This window comes from Tympanuchus pallidicinctus, unplaced genomic scaffold (assembly GCF_026119805.1).
Source record: "Tympanuchus pallidicinctus isolate F22 unplaced genomic scaffold, pur_lepc_1.0 scaffold16, whole genome shotgun sequence".
NCBI classification, from domain to species: Eukaryota; Metazoa; Chordata; class Aves; order Galliformes; family Phasianidae; genus Tympanuchus; species Tympanuchus pallidicinctus.
This window is the reverse complement of record NW_026294679.1, coordinates 17,138,464-17,157,853: the sequence shown is the minus strand read 5'-3', so window position 1 is coordinate 17,157,853 and position 19,390 is coordinate 17,138,464. Positions and strand designations below refer to the sequence as shown.

At 38.8% G+C, this 19,390-nt stretch overlaps 1 protein-coding gene across 3 annotated transcripts in view; it reads left to right on the top strand.

Annotated features, from left to right (window-relative positions):
• MAPK8 (mitogen-activated protein kinase 8) overlaps positions 1-19,390 on the top strand; it is a 185,648-nt gene that overhangs the window by 122,491 nt on the left and 43,767 nt on the right. Inside the window, exon 1 of one of the 3 annotated variants that reach the window (XM_052677722.1) lies at positions 18,014-18,126. The exons of the other annotated variants lie outside the window; for them this stretch is intronic. The gene's annotated coding sequence lies outside the window, so the exon portion shown is untranslated. Of the gene's footprint in view, positions 1-18,013; positions 18,127-19,390 lie in introns of those variants that run through there. 3 annotated transcript variants of the gene reach the window in all.

Genomic DNA, 19,390 nt, shown 5'->3' with positions numbered 1-19,390 from the left:
CTGGTTACAGCTGAGCCCTGCTCTCACGATAAGAAACCTTTCTTGAACTACTTTGTTCACAAAAGACAGGAATAATTTATCCATGTCTTCCTCTCAGTAAGAGTAAATAAAGGAGTCTAAGTGACTTCCTCCTATTTCTCAGCCCTTTCATTCATCGTTTCACAACATTATGTGGGGCAAATCATTTTTACTCTGGATATCCTTTATGTTCTGTTCAGGCTTTATGAGTGGTTATCTGAGTGGGAGGGCATTGATTTTGCTGCTTAATTGGACGCCCTTGTATATAAAAACACAATTATGATAATCTTAGACAAAAAGAATGACAAAGCAAGAGATGCACTGTAACATAAAGGATCAATAAACACAATTCAGAAATTATGTTTCATTCACTGCTCAGATTGTAAAAGCTGTAGACTTACTGGATTCATTGACTGAACATTTTCATGGTCTGACAGCTAAGACTTGAAACCTGCAGTTCATTCTTACTAGCATACATATAAACATTCTTAATTTCAGTGAACCAAATTAAAAAATAATTCCCTCTGCATGCTGCTGAATAGCAATGCAGTGGTTCTCAGAATGCTGTTTACTCCCTGACAGGTACATGAGAATTGATGTAGTGTGGGAGAATGTTGGTTCTCACCACCTCCAAGTTTCTTCTCAGCTGCAATGAAGTATCATGCTATTTAGAGAAAGGCATCCTGTACTGAATCATAATTTAATATATCTTACCAATTGGAAGAGTATTTTTCCAATCTTAGGTAACTACTGTCTTCCTTTTGACTTGAACTGTCAAAGCTTTTTCTCCTCAGAATGTTTTACCATACTAAATATTGTCAAAGATTGTTCTTCATAAATGGGCTTTATATTCCCATTTCACCCATTTCACATTTCAGTAATGTACTAATCTAGGTATAGCTGCCCTAGGTTTGCACATCTGTAAGGAAAACTTAATCCAGGGTTAGAATTCGCTAACAGTTTTTGTAATTAATTTTGGTTTTGCTGTTGCTATCCTGTAACAGTGATCTACATTGTATGCTGCATAAATAGAGGCTTAATGAGAGAAGTAGGAAGTGGTCCTTCTATTGCTTTGTGATGCTGTCATTTTCTATAGGCCACCGAGTGATGACACTTGAGCCCAGAATGCTGTTGTTATGTTATAGGATTGCAAGTACTACTGTGAAAATAACTTCATTCAAAGCATGAAAACACATCTTTCCTCCAGCATTTCTTCACCCTCAGGACACAGCCCACTTACTGTTCTCATTTGCTCTCTGCCTGCAAGTGAATTTACTGTATATTACAGGTGATTTTTTTTTCTGTCTACAATTTATTATGCAGCTTTCAAGGGGTCACTGCAAGAGCATTGCAATGTTCTGCAGGACAAATATGTTGTTGATTAATAGACTTCTTAGACTTTGCTTCATGGGGTCTTGTCCTGGTTCACTAGCTTCCATTCAAGGAAGCACAAAACTGCAAGAACGACCCCTTGCTGCAGTCACTGTGGGATTATGGGCCAACATTTTAAACAGAAACAGAGTTCTAATTTTAGCCTGTGTGCCTTCAAGAGATAGTAAAGCTTCTTAAAAACCCAACCTTAATTAGAAGAGACAGACAAAGCTTCTTAATCTAAGTCATCACCATCTCCCTTAATAATAAATTACTGTGATAACATTTCACTTAACCCTGTGGTTCTGGGACTAAGCAATCAATTCACATCCCCAGAGCTAGAATCTGTGTGGCTCCTGCATATGAGTAATCCACTAGCCTATACTTGCTGCTGTTTTGTTCAAGATTGTATTGGAAGAAGAAGCAGTGAATCCTCTATTTTAGATGGAAGTGCCTGTACAGAGTCATTTCAGTGCTGGTATTTCTAAGTAGCATAAATTACTCAAGGCTAGCAGTTGTCTGGATTCCTTTATAGACATTACATCTTTATAGAGACAAAGCACAAAAAGAAGGTACATCAGAGATGTTAAACTTTGGTAGTAAATGTTTTTTTTAAGGGTAGGTATAGTGTCTCAGACCACAATTGAGTGTGAATTAAATGAATTCTGCTAGCAACCATGTACAAATTTCTTCAAAAAATATATGAATGATTCAGCTGTATGGCTATGGAAATAAGAATCTCTTTAAAGTGTAATAAATTACTGCTTTAACATGATATAGAATTAAGTGGTATGTTATTTTAAAAGCAAATTGGCAATTGATTTTTAAGCACACTCAGAATGCCCTGTAATTGTGGGCTGTATTTTTAATTTCTGGTTTTCGAGAACAGCATAATGTGATGTTTCACAAAAATGCAACAGTGAATGGTTGGGGAAAAAAAATGTTTTTGTAACCAACTTAGGCTTGTATGTAGATTTATATGATATGAGAGTATAAGTGATAAAAAGATATGATTACCATTGTAGCACTGTACGTATTGATAGTATTTAAATTCAGCAAAAGCTGTGATCCAGAACCAAACAGTTCTGACCTTCAAACAAGCTAACAATGTTAAGGCAAAGCAGACGAATCAGGTGGTAACAAGGAGATAGGTTGCTAACCTTGTAAGAAGGGACTAGCTTGTTCACATGATTGTCACTTGATCTCTTGATTGTCACTTGGCTAGATCTAGTTGAGTCTGAAGGGAAAAATCAGAACAGCAGAATGCAATCACCCACTGTGGAATTTGGCCAAGATATAGAGGTTAGTGTTTTACTGCTTGGAAAAAGTATCAAAGGGCTTTCATCATCTATTGGTACTTGTCTGTGAGGTCAAAGACAAATCTTCATTGACTTCTATGGAACAAAGTAGAAGTATCATTAATGCCATCCAAATGGGCAAATTAACCTAAAACAGTCCCCCTATTCTCATCTTTGCAACAAATATTCATTCATTATGTAGGCAGCTTCAAGTCAATAATTTTCCTCTGCAAAAATTTAATCTACTCTTCTGGCATGGATATGAAAGATAAGGCTAACCCATCATTTGCCAAAAACATCCACCTGTTCGTGACATTTTTTTTCAAACTGTTTTAGTCCACTTCAGTACATTTTGTTTTATCCTATATTTATGCTTTCCTTCAAGCAGTGATTGAAATTTAGCATCAGTGAAAGAAATGGAACTGCTTATTAAAGATGATGAATTACAGCTTTGCATCTGAATTTAACATATAATAACAGTCACAAAAGAGTAATTTTATATGTGAGGGTCACTTAATGCGCAATTTGACTTCGTAATATTTGTCGATCTTAGTAAAGTATAAGTGAGCAACTTAGCTTTTGTCAGCCTTCATCTTTGCTGTTGCTGCTTTGTTGACTGCATAAAGATGACAAAAGAGCAATTCTGGAGGGGATAGGAGCGAGGGGAATGGCACATCTGGATTCCTAACTGAATGCCAGCCCTTTTTCACAGAAATCTATCGGCTAGAGTTTACTGTGGAATTTGTTCAGCTGTGAAATTGTTTTCTGCAGAATCAAAGTATTAATCCATTACCTGGATGGTAGTGAAAAACTAGGTGAAAAAGAGAGATCACAGGACAAACCATGAATAAGATGGTGGGGGAATAATTTTTAGGTTTTGGAAATATCAGATCTTTTGTTTCTGATATACTTTTAAAGACATGAAACAAGAGTACATCTGCCCCATTTAGGCACCTTGTAGGTAGAAGAACAAAGGATTGAACTTGGGCAGGAGCCAAGAATTCTGTGAGCTGAAAGCTTTCTATCACAGCAGAAATGTCTTTCAATTTTCACGGTCTGAAAGACATTCTTGCAAAGTCTTTGCCTTTCTTCTGTCTGGACATCCAGCTCAGCTTAGATATTCTATCCTGTATATTGCAAAATACATGGCTATCCCTTTCACCTTTTAAAGATCAGAGGGGTATAAACAGTGGTAGATTTTGTAAAGAGATGTGCCTGAGGAAATAGCATTTCCTATGTATGGTTTGAACATAAATATCCATCAGAGGCCATCTGCTAGAGGAACTGCTTGGTTTTGACACAAGTGAGCCAGTGAGAGGCCACACGAGGAGGATCTGTGGCAAACTTGACAGGTTCCTGCTCAGTCTCTAGGCCACTGAGAGTGTGAGGGGAAGCTGATATTGATTTTGCTTAATTTAAGCACTACATTGTGTGGGAGTATCTAAACCTCCAACTTCCAAGGACAGCCTCAGAGGCCAGGAAGTATTCCTTCTTGCACTGCATTGAAAGACACATCACTAAAACTATGCGCATGTCTAGGAAAGGCTGGTCATTAGCCATCAAGATGCAATATTTTTCTTAGCTTTCTCCCTTTCAGCTGTTGTTCTCCAACTCCCTTGCTATGTCTAGCAGTCTCTGCCAGCCTGTCTAAAATCACTTCCTGTAAGTGACCAAGGGGACAGAAGCAAACTTCAGTATAGCCCACAGTGAAACTTGTATTGGTGGCAGAAGGATGAAGTGGGGAAAAACTTTTTAGAAGCCAAATTTAAGGCAGAGAACCTCAGGTTTATTCTGCAATACAATTGAGATTATTATTATTAGTAGTAGTAGTATTACTATTTTAATTGAGCAATCTGTTTTCAAATCTAAGCCGACCACATGCCAGAAAAGTTGGCAACTTTAAGTGATGTTTTCCTTGGATTTTAGATGGCTAACAGACTGATTTTAAGGGCTGAAAATGTTCGGCTGTTGTGTGCCTTATGTCTTATGCCTAAACCTCAGCTCTGGAACACTATCTCTCAACCCCTTCAGGCTGAGTAAGGGTCACATCTTTCTTTATGCAACTCAGACGACAGTAAGGGGAGCACGAAGAACTACCTGCTATGATATTGTCAGAGGTCCCACAGAGCTTGTGGTTAAGACCTTGTGTACCATTGCCTCAGTGTGAAGTCCTGATCCATTCAACTCTATTGCAAACTCCTATCAGCAGCAGCAAGTCTAAGCTTCTGTTCTGTATTCTGTCTGCATACAGGAGTAGGGAAGATCAGTAAGCGTCAGCACTTCTAAATGTACCCATTATGGGTATATTTCTCAAAACTGAATTGTTTCAATGTTTAGTACTTGAAAGAAAAAGCTTGATTTTTAAGAATATACCCAGTTTCAGTTATGCAAATACTCTGGCATACCAAGGTGAGGGCTTCAATCTAGATAAAATCAGTGTGTCTATGCTATCTTTTGATTTTCCTCTGTGATTCCACCCTTCAAAGATTAATACCTTATGGTCATGCTTCTTCTCTGAAGTACCTTATTTTTAAGAGAAGCTCAGTGATTAATTTGTAGCTTTATATCTGTATGGAACAAGAGTTCGGAAACTTCAAGCGGGATCAAAAATTAATTGAAGACTAGAAGTGAATTAAAGCACAAATAACACAATATTTGACTAGGGGAAGACAAATGCTTTTTAAATATCAAGTGTTCCAGGTACCCAGAGGAAAGTTCTTACAGTCCGACTCAGGACATGCTGTTCAATAAATCAAACTTGCAATACAAAATTAGAGGGGATTAAAATAGGCCTAGTGTTAACATTTGGATGGAGCTATAGTTTTAAAACTATCAGCAGTAATTCCACAGTAAACCTGCAGAATTTATGAATGATATCTCCTGAGCCCAACAGTCTGGTGATGTGGCATGATGAAGGCAGAGCAGTTCCCACAGGCACAGCTGCAGGAGCAACAGCAGAAGCAAGTGTCCACCTCACTGCTGACACAAACCTGAGCCAACACCAGAACCACCACCCTGGTCTTCATGGGAAGCAGCTTTGGAATGATACTTGCCTTGTCTTCTCTCACAGTCTTTTATGCACTTAATTAATATGTATTTATCACATGTGAATGTAGAAAATGTTTTTGACATGATAAAATTATCCTAGTGTCTCTACAGATTAAATGCTTGGTGAACAGAATCATTTCTGGATTAAGACAGGAAGACAGAGCTTGTTTTGCTTAGCTGCATGGAACATTTATTACACTGGTTCTGGTTCTGCACGGCGCCATGGAGACAAGTTTGGGATCAGTAAAATGATTCTGCTACTCAAAAGTGCACTTGAGTGCTACTAAGTGAGCAGCCTCCACAAGGATCATGATCCTTTCTTCCTCAAGGCTACCAGTTGTCTGCTTATATAGAAGAAGTCCAAACCTTGTAGTCTGTAGTGCTACATGGAGGTTCGAGAGATGTCAGCCTTCAGGATGACTAGGATGAGATAATCAAGAAATACTGAGGAGGCACTGAAAGCAGGGATCAAGCTGTCTGTCAGTAAGGACCCTAACCCAGATTTGTTTTGCAACTGATTCATAGCAATCCATGCTGCAGCAATGTGCAATTGGCTACAGACAAAAGATCACTTCAGCCTGTAACCATGTTATGCTGACCATGTTAAAAATGCTGTGAGCTGTTCATAGTGCCTGACTCCATCTGCTGTGTTTGTAGCAGCTCCCATTGAATGCTTCAGGCTACATTTAGTGCTTGAAGAACAATGCTCTTATGAGAGACAAATACATGCTTATCAAAATAAAATATAGAAATGATTTACTAAGAAATGACAACTAAGTATAGAGCTATTTTAGGCACTATTCATCTATGCAGTTTAAAATTGAAAGCCAGAGTAAATCATGAAACAGAAAATATATTAAAATGCAGTTAAAATTGAATTAAGTGAATGTTTTTCACTGTCAACGAACTAATGACTGTTACTGATAACAGTCATAGAGGAAATACAGAAAAGCTGTATTGAAAATAAATGTAATATCTTAATCATAAATATATGAATATTTTAGAGGAACAAAAGGAAGTAATCTAGGAATATTAGATGCTCTTACTGTGTACTTCTATATTTTCAATGTCTATCTTAAACTTTGACTTTTTTTGTGCTCTTAATACATCATAGGAGCACTGCAGTAACCCTTTAAAAAATCTCAAATCAATTCCTGACTCAAGCTATCATTTACATGTTAACATATTTTTAGCCTGGAAGTAAGGATAACAACCGGGTAAAAAGCTAAATAATTGGCAATTCCTTTGCTTAAGTACAGTTCACTATATTTCAGTGCTGTTTTCTATAAAATATGTATTATTTTTAGGTATATTAAAATTCAAAACAGACTGAAAAGAATAAATATCCAGTTTAAAATTAATTTCAATCATAAACTGATTTATTCACATGTGTACTGTATGCAAATTGTATACTCTGACTCACTGTACAATTCTTGCTATGATTTTTGAGAGAATACATTGACTTCTGCATACCAGAGAGATAAATTCCATTAAGTATGAAATTCATCTCTCTGGAATATACAGCTGAAACTTATGGGATTTTAATTTGAATAAACATTTAAAATAATATTAAATGTTTTGGTTCAAATAAAGTAAGATAGGTGGAGTCAAATCTGTAAACACTGACAAATCAGAAAGGGAGTTGCCTTGTTGCAAACTTCTCATTAGAAAGATGATGCCTCATAAGTTTTGCTCTCATGATACAGCTTTCAGTATATGATAGATTATAATCCTCTAATGTCAATTAGCTTATTTGATTTCCTTTTTAGAAACATGCACTTTAATCAGTAGAAGAATTAACCAAACTATTAGAAGATATTCAGCAATGAAGGGGGATAAAACTTCACTTCTGAAGAGAGCCAGATATCACTGCTAGGAAATCATAATCTTCTTATAGACTGTTTTTTAAAAAGTCTCATCTTTGAAATCTGAGTTCTGCAGGGTGTGCCTGCCTGAATTTCACTAGCTGAATGGTAAGGGTGTTAAAATAGATGTGGCTTTAATACAGGATCTATGGCCAATGTTCCCCAAAGACATATTGCCCACAGAATGTTATCGATGCTGAAGGAAAATGTATAAAAATTGAAAACCGTACCGAATCAGGCTTAAAGGACCAATTTCCAATTTCCTCTTTCCTTCAGAGGGAGCTTGCCTATGAATTTCCGAGAATATTATGCTGTCTGCAGACAGTATGCAAATAGATACTCATTCAATAGAAATGCATAAAATCACCTCACTGGATATCTGTATTCAAAGGAAAGCAGTGGTATGTTTGCTCTTGCTAAGCTTATACACTCTATCACCTCCACCCTATGTGATGTCAAACCTGAAGGACCTCACAGAATATCAATGTGTAATAGAGAACTATTGCCATTCCTTCATTTTTTTTCTTATACTTTTCATAAAAAAGTTCATTTTACAGGAGAGCATAATTCAACAGTGGCCTAGAACTGAATCTAAAGCTGTCTATACTGTGATGCTTTAAGGATTAAAGCTTCAAAGATGTGCTGTCTGCTGCTGCAGTGCCAGAAATAGTAGGACAACAGAACTCAAACACCATGGTAGAATTTCACTTTTATGTTTATTGGCTTACATCCCTTTTTAGGCATTATTCTTTACAATGAGGCAGCCCGGATCCATAGGTGGGAACTGGAAACAAAGCATCAAATGATGGGCTGACTCTGAGGTTAAAAGGTAGCAACTTCATCCTGAAAAACCTTAGATCTAGCTAAGCTTAGCTTAGCTCTAGCTACTTCACATGGCAAATTAAAAATGAAGTCCCAAGCACTATGATTTTAGCCTATGCTCCACAGGCCCTACAGAGACTCTCCAGAGCTTCTCAAGGAAGTTATTCCTAATACAGTCAGAGCTACTGTAGTTTGCCCATAGTTAACAGTAAGTCAGGTAATCTGAAGCTAGCTTTGGTGTCCTGAAATTGTCACAGTTGTACACTTGTTTGCAAAGCCAAAGCTTCTGAGCTTGCTGCTGCTGACTGGCTCTGTCACTTGAGAAAAGCCTTCTTTCAACACATTGCTGCAGATGATGTGGCTTTCTATCTGTGCTTCAGATGTAAATAGTATTTGCATTTCTCCAGAATTTACACCCAAAAAGTTCTAAATCAGTAATGTTTACAAAGCATGTGACAAAACTTCCATAAAATAAGGCTGCTTTTATGTTTGAAACTTCAAACTGCTAAGCAGAGACTTGCCTAGAAACTGAGAGCAATAGAGAAGAAATTAGGAAAAAAGTTTCCTAACTAAGCTTCTTTAGTCCTGGGTTGTAGCTTCTTGAAATACATCTTTCTGGGGCTTGGAGACCAGTGCTGTTTTTGTTCTTGTTGTTGGTTTTTTTGTTTGTTTTTTAAATAGTACACTGTGTAAATCCATTAATATAAGACGTATTTTAACAGGTTTGTTTTTAGAATCATGCAGGTTGTGTTATACAAAAGCAGACTCATCCTTGCCAGAAAAGCAGAAATAATTTATTTGCTTCTATATCTTTACCTTCAATAGAAAATAAAAAATAAGGCGAGGAACTCTGTACTTTCATGAATGAAATTCTGACATGGGTGAATGTCTCTAACTCCACAAGGGACTGAGCACTGGTTTGCTGGAGCAAAATCTGAACAACCCACGGTTACCATTTTTAATACCGGCAAGCATCCCTCTACCTGGAATTAGCTAATGGCTTGAAAGAAATAATATAAGTTTTATTATAAGAAAACAAACTCTAAATATTAGCTACTGCTCTACAAAGAAAGAAAATGGACACTGTAATACTTACTAAATTGATAATGAGATTAAGTGAAATAAGTAAGAACCTACCTGTACAAGTTGGGCAGATGCTGCATCCAGAATAATCTTTAATCTTCTATAGTTTTGACTGATAGCAATTGCTTAGTTCTTCATAATTGTAAATTTTACAACAATCATATTCAGGACTTCCTTGGACTTCTGTTTGTTGCCTTCTGTCTTGCTCGCCTTCTCTCCCTCTCTCCTGCCTTTTGCTCTCTCTCTCTCTCTCTTTTTCTCTCTTTCTACTGCTTTGTTTATGTCTCGTAACCAAGCACTGTATGTTCTGGCAAGTGGCTAAGCAAGTAAACAAAAAAGTTCCTTCTCATGCTTGCAAGCCCAGCCTAGCAGCACCTGGTCTGAAGTTGGAGGCAACATCATGGCTGCTGAAGCCGTTTACGCTCTTTCCCTTTTCTTTTTTCTTTTTATTTTTTTCCTGATAATTCACTCTCCAGGTAATTGAGCAAGCTTTGAGGAAGTGGCTCAGAATAAACCTCTGGGCCCATCGGCATACAAGAACTCAATTGGATTACCTGACGCACACAGGAGCATTAAAACTAAAGCCCTGTAGACTGATGTCACTTTCAGCCTCTGCCAATCCAGAGAGAAAGAATACGCCAAAGCACAGACTGAAGGGCTAAGGGGGTGCATGTTTCTTTCATGAACAGCAAAATCCTTAAGACTGAATCAACAATGTGGATAAGATTTTGATGGGTTTGCTTGACAGGAAAAAAAAAAAAAAACAAACTGAAATAAGGGATTTTCTTTTTCCAGTATTGCTGTAAAATTCTGGTTAATTATTTCAAAGTGCAGAGCTTGTGGGATACTGCAAGACTGTGCTGGGTGTGAGGAAGTGGAAAAAATACCTTAGCAAAATAAAAGTTCTATTGGACTTATTTAAAAAGCTCTACACACTGGTTATTTCTCCACTCTTCCCACTTCTCTTTCTTTTGGCATTTTGCTTTACTCCAAAACAGTTATCTTCTGGTTTGAACTAATTAGAAATTCCTCTGCCTTCAAAAAGTCTAAATTCATTCATTCAATTCATTTCCAAGTGTTAAAAAAAGTAAGAAGAAATGATCAAAATATATTTTATGCATTGTAATGGCAGAGATCCACTCTTCTTCTGAAATTAATATTCAGATAGAGCAGATGCCATCTCATTTTTAAAAGTGACACTCAGTATTTTGATGACACAGCAGAAAATGTGGTAACACACAAAAGGCCAAAAGATACATCAAGAAAATATTCAGATGAGGCAAATATCAGTGCTAAAGTCATTATGCCAGATCCTCATACTGTCTGATTTATCAGCTAACATTCAGCTGTGTTCTTTACATCTTGTTATTCCTTGGACTCTCATTATCTGCACTTCTGATTCTTGTCTTTCAGAAGTGCTTTTCTGGAGAGTCATTGGAGGAACCTTTACTTTCTCCTTCCAACACTGTATAAGCATTCCACAAAACAGAATTTTTTTTTCTTTCTCCCTTTTTCATTGTGATTTGAAAATGTAATTTCACCCACCATCTCAGGGCATGGGTGTCTCCTCTTTAGATATCTCTCTTCATGTTCATCTGAAAACCTTGGATGGCCTCTGTGCTCGTCTTCATACGACTTGTTATTTTGGTTCAATATGGGCAAAATATCTCTGATAAAGTCTCATTTCTTTACTTTTAATTCCTTTTTTCTTTTTTTAGTCACTGTTATCCCAAGCACACACGCTGAGATTCATCTTCAGTTTGGTTTTCTTCTTCAGTCAGCTCTTCCATAATATCTGGACCTTGTCATGTGCTTTTGCATAAAATTTACAAGTTATCTTCTTTATCTATCCATGAAAAAACATGTATTCAGGCTTCTATCACCTTATATTTTAATTGCTGCAAACCTCTCTCCTCTGACAGTGACAAATACAACATTGCCTTATCCAAAATATCACAGAAACATCCATTTTTCTGAACTATCACATCGGGCATATTACCCATCTTCTTGTATTCTTTCACTAGTTCCTTGTTTTTGTAGCAGTAAAATAGACATCTTTTTTCTAAATAAATCTGCCATAAATATGCAAGTAATTCAAGTAGAAATAAAACTAGATAGAAAATTCTCACATCTGAGATGTTTTAAACACAGCATCTTGGAATCAGCAAACCAACAGTTACTGTTAAATCTCAGCAACAGCACAGTATAGACTATTTCGCATGATCACTGGCGCTGATACTGAGCTTCTTTTTTAACTTGAAATGGATCCAAATACCAACAGATCAGCTAAAGGCTACTGATGCTAAAGAGAAACTCTGAGCATTGATGCACCTCAGAATATATTCAGTCTGATCATCCAAGACAGTCATACTAGCAGGAAAAATCAACATGGAAGTTTGTGGCTGTTCTTTCTCCAGGTAATGAATGGGAAGGAGACATGCAGTTATTTATTAGGGTGCATTTGTAGCTACCAAATTTGATTTAAGTAGAGTGTGTGTATAACGCTGTTTGTGGAGTTAATGGGGTGTGTGGCTTGTTGAATCATTTTTCTAGAAATAACGTATTGTGTGAATATGGTCCCATTAAATCAGGTAGAAATGTTGATTTTATTAGCTAATCAAAGTGACAAAGTAATTTATACTCCATTGCTTTAAGAAAAGACATGGTTCTTATGAAAGCATGGGCCTGGTTCTGATCTATCAACACCAATGCAAATCTGTAGTAGTTTTCTTGATGTAAGCAATTGTTCTGGATTTGTGAAATCTAATTCTTAGCCATGGTTCCTTCTTGATTCTAAATAGTCATTCAGATGAAGCATTTTAGAATAATATTTACCTTGTATTGAGCTGAATTAAAGTGACATTTCAGGCATAAACTGAGATTATATGAGAGCTTTATCTGAGTTCATTCTGTTCACCAACTGTATCCCCTACTGTGCAGAGATGACACTTTTGTGATTGTGGCAAAGTTTATGTAACTAGATCACTATAAAAGAAGGTTAACAAGATGAAAGACCATTTATCCTAGTGAAGGAACTGCTGGATGGAGGCTTAGGATCTCCCTTATGCTCTGTCCAGCTTTCTGAGACTTGGCAAGGGTTAGAATCCAATTATTCTCTGGCATTAATGCCTTTTCATCCCAAAGAAGCTGAAGTGTGGGAAGCTCTTAAAGTTTACATAAAGGTGAGGATTATTATTTACTTCTCAGCTGATGATGGTACATGCAGGCTGTTAGTACTATAATCATGGTTCAAACATGGGGGTTTCTATTAAAAAGTGAAGAGTCACAGTGCTTTTGTTAAGTTTCAACAGTTTTATTTCAGAGTCCCGTAGAGCAGACCATAAACTGCTGGAGTGGCCAGAAACAAATGGAGATCACTTGAACCTTAAAACAAAAACACAAAAAACAAACAAACAAAAAACCCAACAGACAATCTCTCTTTTTGTTTCAAGTCTGCTCCAAATCATACAGTACAACCTAATTATTTCCGATATTGAATCTTCATGCATCATCTCTGTATGCAGCATATATACAAGTTAAAGATTTGTTTCCATGTGGTTTCTAAGCAGATTGGAGTTGATCCAGTCATCTATATTTAGGTTAGCAAAGTAATATAGGGATGTGAGTCTATGCTCTTATTTTGGTCTTTGTAGTCAGGGTTATTTCACATTAGTGTCTTCATGAGGCACCCGGTTGGATTTTTGTAGCTATGATCTCAGTTGTGAAGGAAAATATGTGAAAAAATGTGTGAAGGTCAATATGTAGTATGTACAGCCGAACACCCTGTTTCTCTCCAAGAAATTATTCCTAAGGTAAACAAAAAAGCACTAACCTGAGGTTGGTGTTTTGCTGCTGTTTGTTTGTTTAATTTGTATTTGAAGTGGGCTGAAAGACAGCATAATTCAATTATTGTCTCCCATTGGTGACGCTAACTGGTTTTCCTTAAGAACAATAGGCAAAGGCTGCATCAGACCTCTGGGACTTTCTAAATCTTTAGAAAGATCTGTGGATGGGTAAGATCCAATTGAAACCTCATTTTTAATGCAATCTGTTAAATTTCCTTTTGATTCTTTCACTGCTTTTGAGTTTTGATTTGAGGCAATAAGACATGATTGAAAAGTAGCTCATGTTCGTAATACCTGATTGTAGCTCTGCCAATCCCATAAGTAATTCAGTGATGGACAATATTCCTATGAGATGTCTTTTAAGACATCTTTCTAGCATACAAGAAAAGAGTAGTTCATAATATAAGGTACAAAATGACATCCTTTACTGGCTAAATGTTCACGGACTGCAAGGGAGTCATTCTCTAAATAAGAACTGCAAATACATGCCATTAATCTGAGGGAAAAATAAGACTAAAACTTCTTTACAGATTTCTGGATTACGGCAGAGGAATGCCATGTAAATGCATCATGTGTGGTTTCATTTAAAATAGCCATTTTCCACAGCAATTACACAGTTGGAAGGAAAAAAAAAATCTCTCTCCTCTCTCTTGGAAAAGAGATTCTATCTTTAGTTTGTTGTTGACCACCACTAAGAAGCCTGCATATATTCAGATATACATTTGTATATCAGATTAACACTTTATTTATGGAGTGAAAATATTTTTTCTCTGCAATACTTTAAGTGATCAAAATGATCAAAACATACTGCCAGAATCCAGCCCAGTGAACACACCATCTAATGTCCTCAGATAATTCCAAACTCCAAGAATATTTCCTAAATTATATGAAAATCCCATGCAAAATTTCAACTGACTAGTAAAACAAAGAACACTGTGCTGTGTTAATGTCAATGCATAGAGCTACATAGAGGCATATGATTGCGTAGGTGCTGTTTCCTAGTGGTAAAACTACACTTTTCTCCACAACCAATATCATTTGTCAGGGCACGCTTCACTGACTGTCCATTCTTTGCTGCCAGTTCACTCAGTGTGCCAACTCATGTACATGGATTGCTCCTTGAACGATGGCAACTCCGACAGAGCCTTGCAGAATCAGAGAAGAAGGGGTTAATGGGATTAATGACATTTCAGAGGCCACAGTTTCTAGATTGGACAGACAGAAAGATCACATTTACTGAGCTGAAGATACCCTGAAGTACCCCATCAACACAGTCCCCTATTTACAGTCATGCTTATAACCTGTCGCATGGTGCCCCATGGTGGCTGTTTTCCCTCTGTTATATTTCCCAAAGCCAGCAACTATTTGATTGATCTTGGTAACAAATTTAAAAATCTTAATTCATGATTCTTTGCTAAAAGTTGATTTGCTATTAGTTATATGAGACACCCTCTGATCTACATGGTTTTAATGCCTGCTCTAGTTAGCAACAATTCTTGGTTCATTATTTTATGCTTTTTCAGTTTGCATTTCTTCAGTTTGGTTTTGGTTAGTTTCTGAAAATTTTCTGTTTCACTTTCTCATATGAAATTGAACTTTTACGCCAAAAGCAGCAGTAGAAAGATGCTTGAGTAAAGATATTACCAAACTATTTTTTACTTCACATAAGCACATATATTCCAGAATTTTCTAAAATGTTTTAAAGTCTGGGCCTTGCCTCCACCTAATCTTCCTTAGCAAACAATATTTATCAACCTGTTTTCATAAGAGGACATGGATGTTGATCCTGGCTTGGATTTATCAAGTGGTAGCATGGAAAATTTGCAATCCGCCGAGTACCCTCTTGAGATCAGGATGAGATGAGGAGAAGTTTATCTCGTTCATTTCCAAGTTGGCTTTCACTGCTGCAAGATACCTAGGTGCTATGAGATGATGACGATGTATAAATGTTTAAAATAATAACTAAAAAAAAGCTATAACTACAGTGGCTACACATTTGCACAGGTGGTTTAGGCTGAGAACCTGATGAATTTCAACTTTTTGCAATGCAATTCATTGAAAATTGGTTATGAAATGAAAAAAAAAAAAACTTGGATGGACCTTTCTTTCAAAAAAATGTCTTTATATAGATAACCAAAATGATTCTGGAAGAAATCAATACCTGCAGTTCTTCACCTGTTTATCTAAATGTTGCTATTTTGCTTGTGCTCCAGGCATGACTGGAATATCTTGTGTCTATTTCCAGCTTGTCTAAAATGACTGCAGGCATAATTAAATATTTACTTGCAAAACAGCTATTGTGCTTTAAGGAGTTGCTACGTACTATCTTTTCACTTCAGTCCCACTCAGCTGGATGTTACTGGGTTACTGCATATATTATAGCAGTCCATTCTGGTGCACAAAGAAATCATTATTCCTTTCTGTTGAATTTCTGTGGGCAAAAATAACAATTTTATGTAGTTTTGAACTGGATTTTATGCCATAATATCTAATTTTTGATATTTTTTATTTATGAAATTTGGGTGGGATACTCAGTTCCATTGCCTTGACTCCAGAGAATTCAGCCTGAATTGTGTTTTTTGCAGTTTGTAAGTATCAGTGTGTTATAACAGTGTTTACTACCAAGGATGTGGTAATTGATAAGAACTTACTGAAAATCCTCAGAAATGACAAAACTACATTCCTAATGCAATTTAATGACTGCTGAATCAAACATTTTAGTACGGTGATCATAAACATACCATTATACCTATGCATGGAAGTGAAAAAGATTGCAGTATTCTGACATAATTCAGACTTTTCTGGCACTATTTTTCTATAAAAGTATTTATTAGACACTCAACAACTGCATAATTTAGAGCAACAATCCAAAGCCAAGACTAACGATGCTTGGACAGCCAAACTGAGGAGTTAAAAAGTCACTTAGAAATATCTCTCTGTTAAAAAGTGCCAACTTTGAAAGCTATAAAATCATAATGAGATTTTGATTGTGCCCTGAAAAATAAATGTGACATATCTGAATCGCAAGCAAAGCACAGTTTTATACCTTAAAGGGACTGAGATCCTTCTTAACTTGCAAATTTTAATGCGGTCTTACCTAAAGTAGGGTGATCAGGAGCCAATAACTCTACCCAAAAGACAAAGATTAGCATCAGTGATCTGCAAGGCCACAAGCCTTGTTGCAAATACCCATAGTGGCTGAACAAGGTTCTCCCCACCTGGTTCTTTCAGGGGAGGACTTTTTGCTAACTGGGGGAATTACATGAAGGTACCATGACATGCATCAGCCAAAATCAGTAGGGCCTGTCTGTCTGCAGGTGAAGATGGGTATGATCTACCCAGACTAAGTTGTGCTGCATTGTCTGAGGTTTCATACTACTCCTTCTGCCAAGCTGAATTTTGCCTCTTTCACACATAAACACAGCAGAGAATACAATGTCTGATCATGATCTAACATAATTCAACAAGGAGTCTCAAACCTAAAAGCTGGCTATGCAAGTTCTGGGACAGTCTCATGGAAATAATGGCTGATGAGGTGGGAGATGCTACCTTGGTAACATGCTTAAAGCCAACTGGGATCCAGGGATGCCTGGGGGCAGTTTGAGCAACAGTCTTGTTTTATTTTGTTTTCCTATAAATTGTCATGTGTCTGTATGGAACTGCAAAGGAACCACTTCTAACTTATGGGGTCGAAATGGGCTTGCTTATATTGAAAATTTTAAGGTCAGAGAGTGCAGATATTTCCCTAAGATGGGAATATGAGTAGTATAGCTTTGTTGAAGTTAAGCTTTTGATACTGCCACAGAGAGTAATTCTGGAACATCTGAAGTAGCATCTTTACTAGGTAAGAATTTATTCTTTCTTACAGAGATACAGAAAGACAATCTCACTGCATTATTCTGCACCTTCAAAAATGTGACATAAGCCATTCCAGTGTTTGACAATGAGTAAGATGTGAAATATCCATTTTACTGTGCCTAACCAGCAGATTTTATGTATTTTTAAATACTCTTCAGAAGGTTTTTTTTAGTACTATACGATGTAACCATACAAAGGTTTGTTTCAGGCATGTTGACACAGCTTCAAGGCACGAAGTCTGTAAACAGGGGTATTGCTGGAAGAAAAGGAAAAAACAGAGGAGGGAAGGGAAAGGAAGGGAAGAATAACAAACAGAATATTGAAAAAACAAAGCCGAGTACCATCGAGAGTGCCAAGAGCTAAAGGCAGTGGTAATAACTCAAAATCTCACGAATAGGTGCTTAAAATTTAGAAAAACAGTGCCAAACCAGATACAGAAGATGTTACACCGCTCCAGACACCCAGCAATGAGATAAAGCATTGCGGTGCCAGGCGTGCAAGGGGAAGGCTGGGACTGCCAAGGCCGTGCAGGATGTCTGGGAGCACTAGGAAACGGATGCTCCAGCGCCAAGGCCGACTGCCAAAGCATTGGAGGGGAGCGTGAAGGCAAACACCTGAAAAACGCAGTTTTGTCATGGCAGGGGCAGGTTCAGGGCATAACCCTGGGAAGGAGCTGGCGGGCACAGCCCCGCAGACACCAGGCCGGGCTCGGCGACGGCGCTGGCAGCCGCGGCCTCCCGCAGCGCCCGCGCCCGCGCCCGAAGGGACGGCTCAGGGGAGGCCGGGCCGGGCGCGCGGGCGGAGCGAGCGGAGGGGGCGGGCAGCCGCAGCCGCGCCGGGCGGGCGAAGCGCGGTGCGTGTGCGCGGCCCGGCCCCGGCTCATTATTCAGCGGCCGAGGCAGGAGGCGGCGGCGGGCGGTGAGTGCGGCGCCTGGGGCTGTGGAGGGGTGGAGGCGGAGGCGCTTGGGAAGCGGGGCCGGAGCCGGGCGGGTGCGCGGAGAGCGGCGGCGCCGCGGGGTCCGGGCCCGGCCGCTTTGTTTACGTTCCAGCGCGGGGGCGTTGGGTTGGCAGCGAGCGTGGCCGGGCCGGGCCCTTTGCTTCCTGCGGGGCTCTCCGCGCTCGTGACCTTCTCTGCTTGCCGGGCTTCGCCGCGGCCCGGCGGTGCAGGGACGGCTGGAGGTTCCTGGGCGGATAATGGCGGGGACCTCTTTGTTGGTGTGACAGGAGGGGCAGCGGGCTCGGCGCCGGGCTCCTCCTCTTCCCCGGGCGGGGGGCAGCGGCCGTGGGCAGCTCTGGCACCACGGCCCTCGGCGCAATGAGGTGCAAACGCGGCCGTGCGCAGCCACCTCTGTGCTGAACTTCCATGACCTTGCCTCTAAAACGCCTCCTGAAGCAAAAAACGCTTCCCATAACTGCTCTGATTATAGAGCTTGGGGGGGAGGTGGGCAATGCCTTTGATTCTTTTGCCTTTTAGTTCTCATATTCCTTGTAAAAGGAATGAGCTGTCTCTTTGCAAATTTTCTTTGTACTTTGTTTCCTCCGTGTCATTAACAGCATCCAGTTTGGCTCCTGAAGCCTGATTTCTTATTTCAATGCGGAGCTTTCACAGTGAATCCTGGCCAGGCACTGCTGATAACTCACAGATACAAGTCCCATTCAATTGTTTTGTTCCCCTAGCTATACGTATAGCATGGCTTTGAATTTCTGTATCAGGTGGAGCAGGCTTGCTGAAGTCTTTCAGCCAGTCTAAAACCCTGTGTGCTTTGGCCTATCTGATAATACAAAAGGTGCTGTACTGGTTTGTGGAAGGTATTGCTTGCCTCCTGGGCATGTGCTTGTAGCATTTAGCAAGCTTAACTACGGCTGGCTTCTGTGTACAGGTGTGGAGACTTGGCTATAATGGCACACAGCTGAAGTGCTGAGACACAGCCTTGCTTCTGGAGGTGCCAACAGTAGTGCTTCTAAGGCAGAAGCACGTATAGAAGTGTTAATGTATCTCTCTGTATCTGCAGATATGTTGGATAGATAACTTTGAACTAGTTTGAAGTGTTATTACGTGAAGAGAAACTGGGCCCAACCTGGTTAAGGGTAGTATCCTGGTGACCTCACTGATGAATCTGAGTATCCCTTGTGTATGACGCAGGGAAGCTCTTCCTTCAATATTAGCAAAGAAAAATGCGTT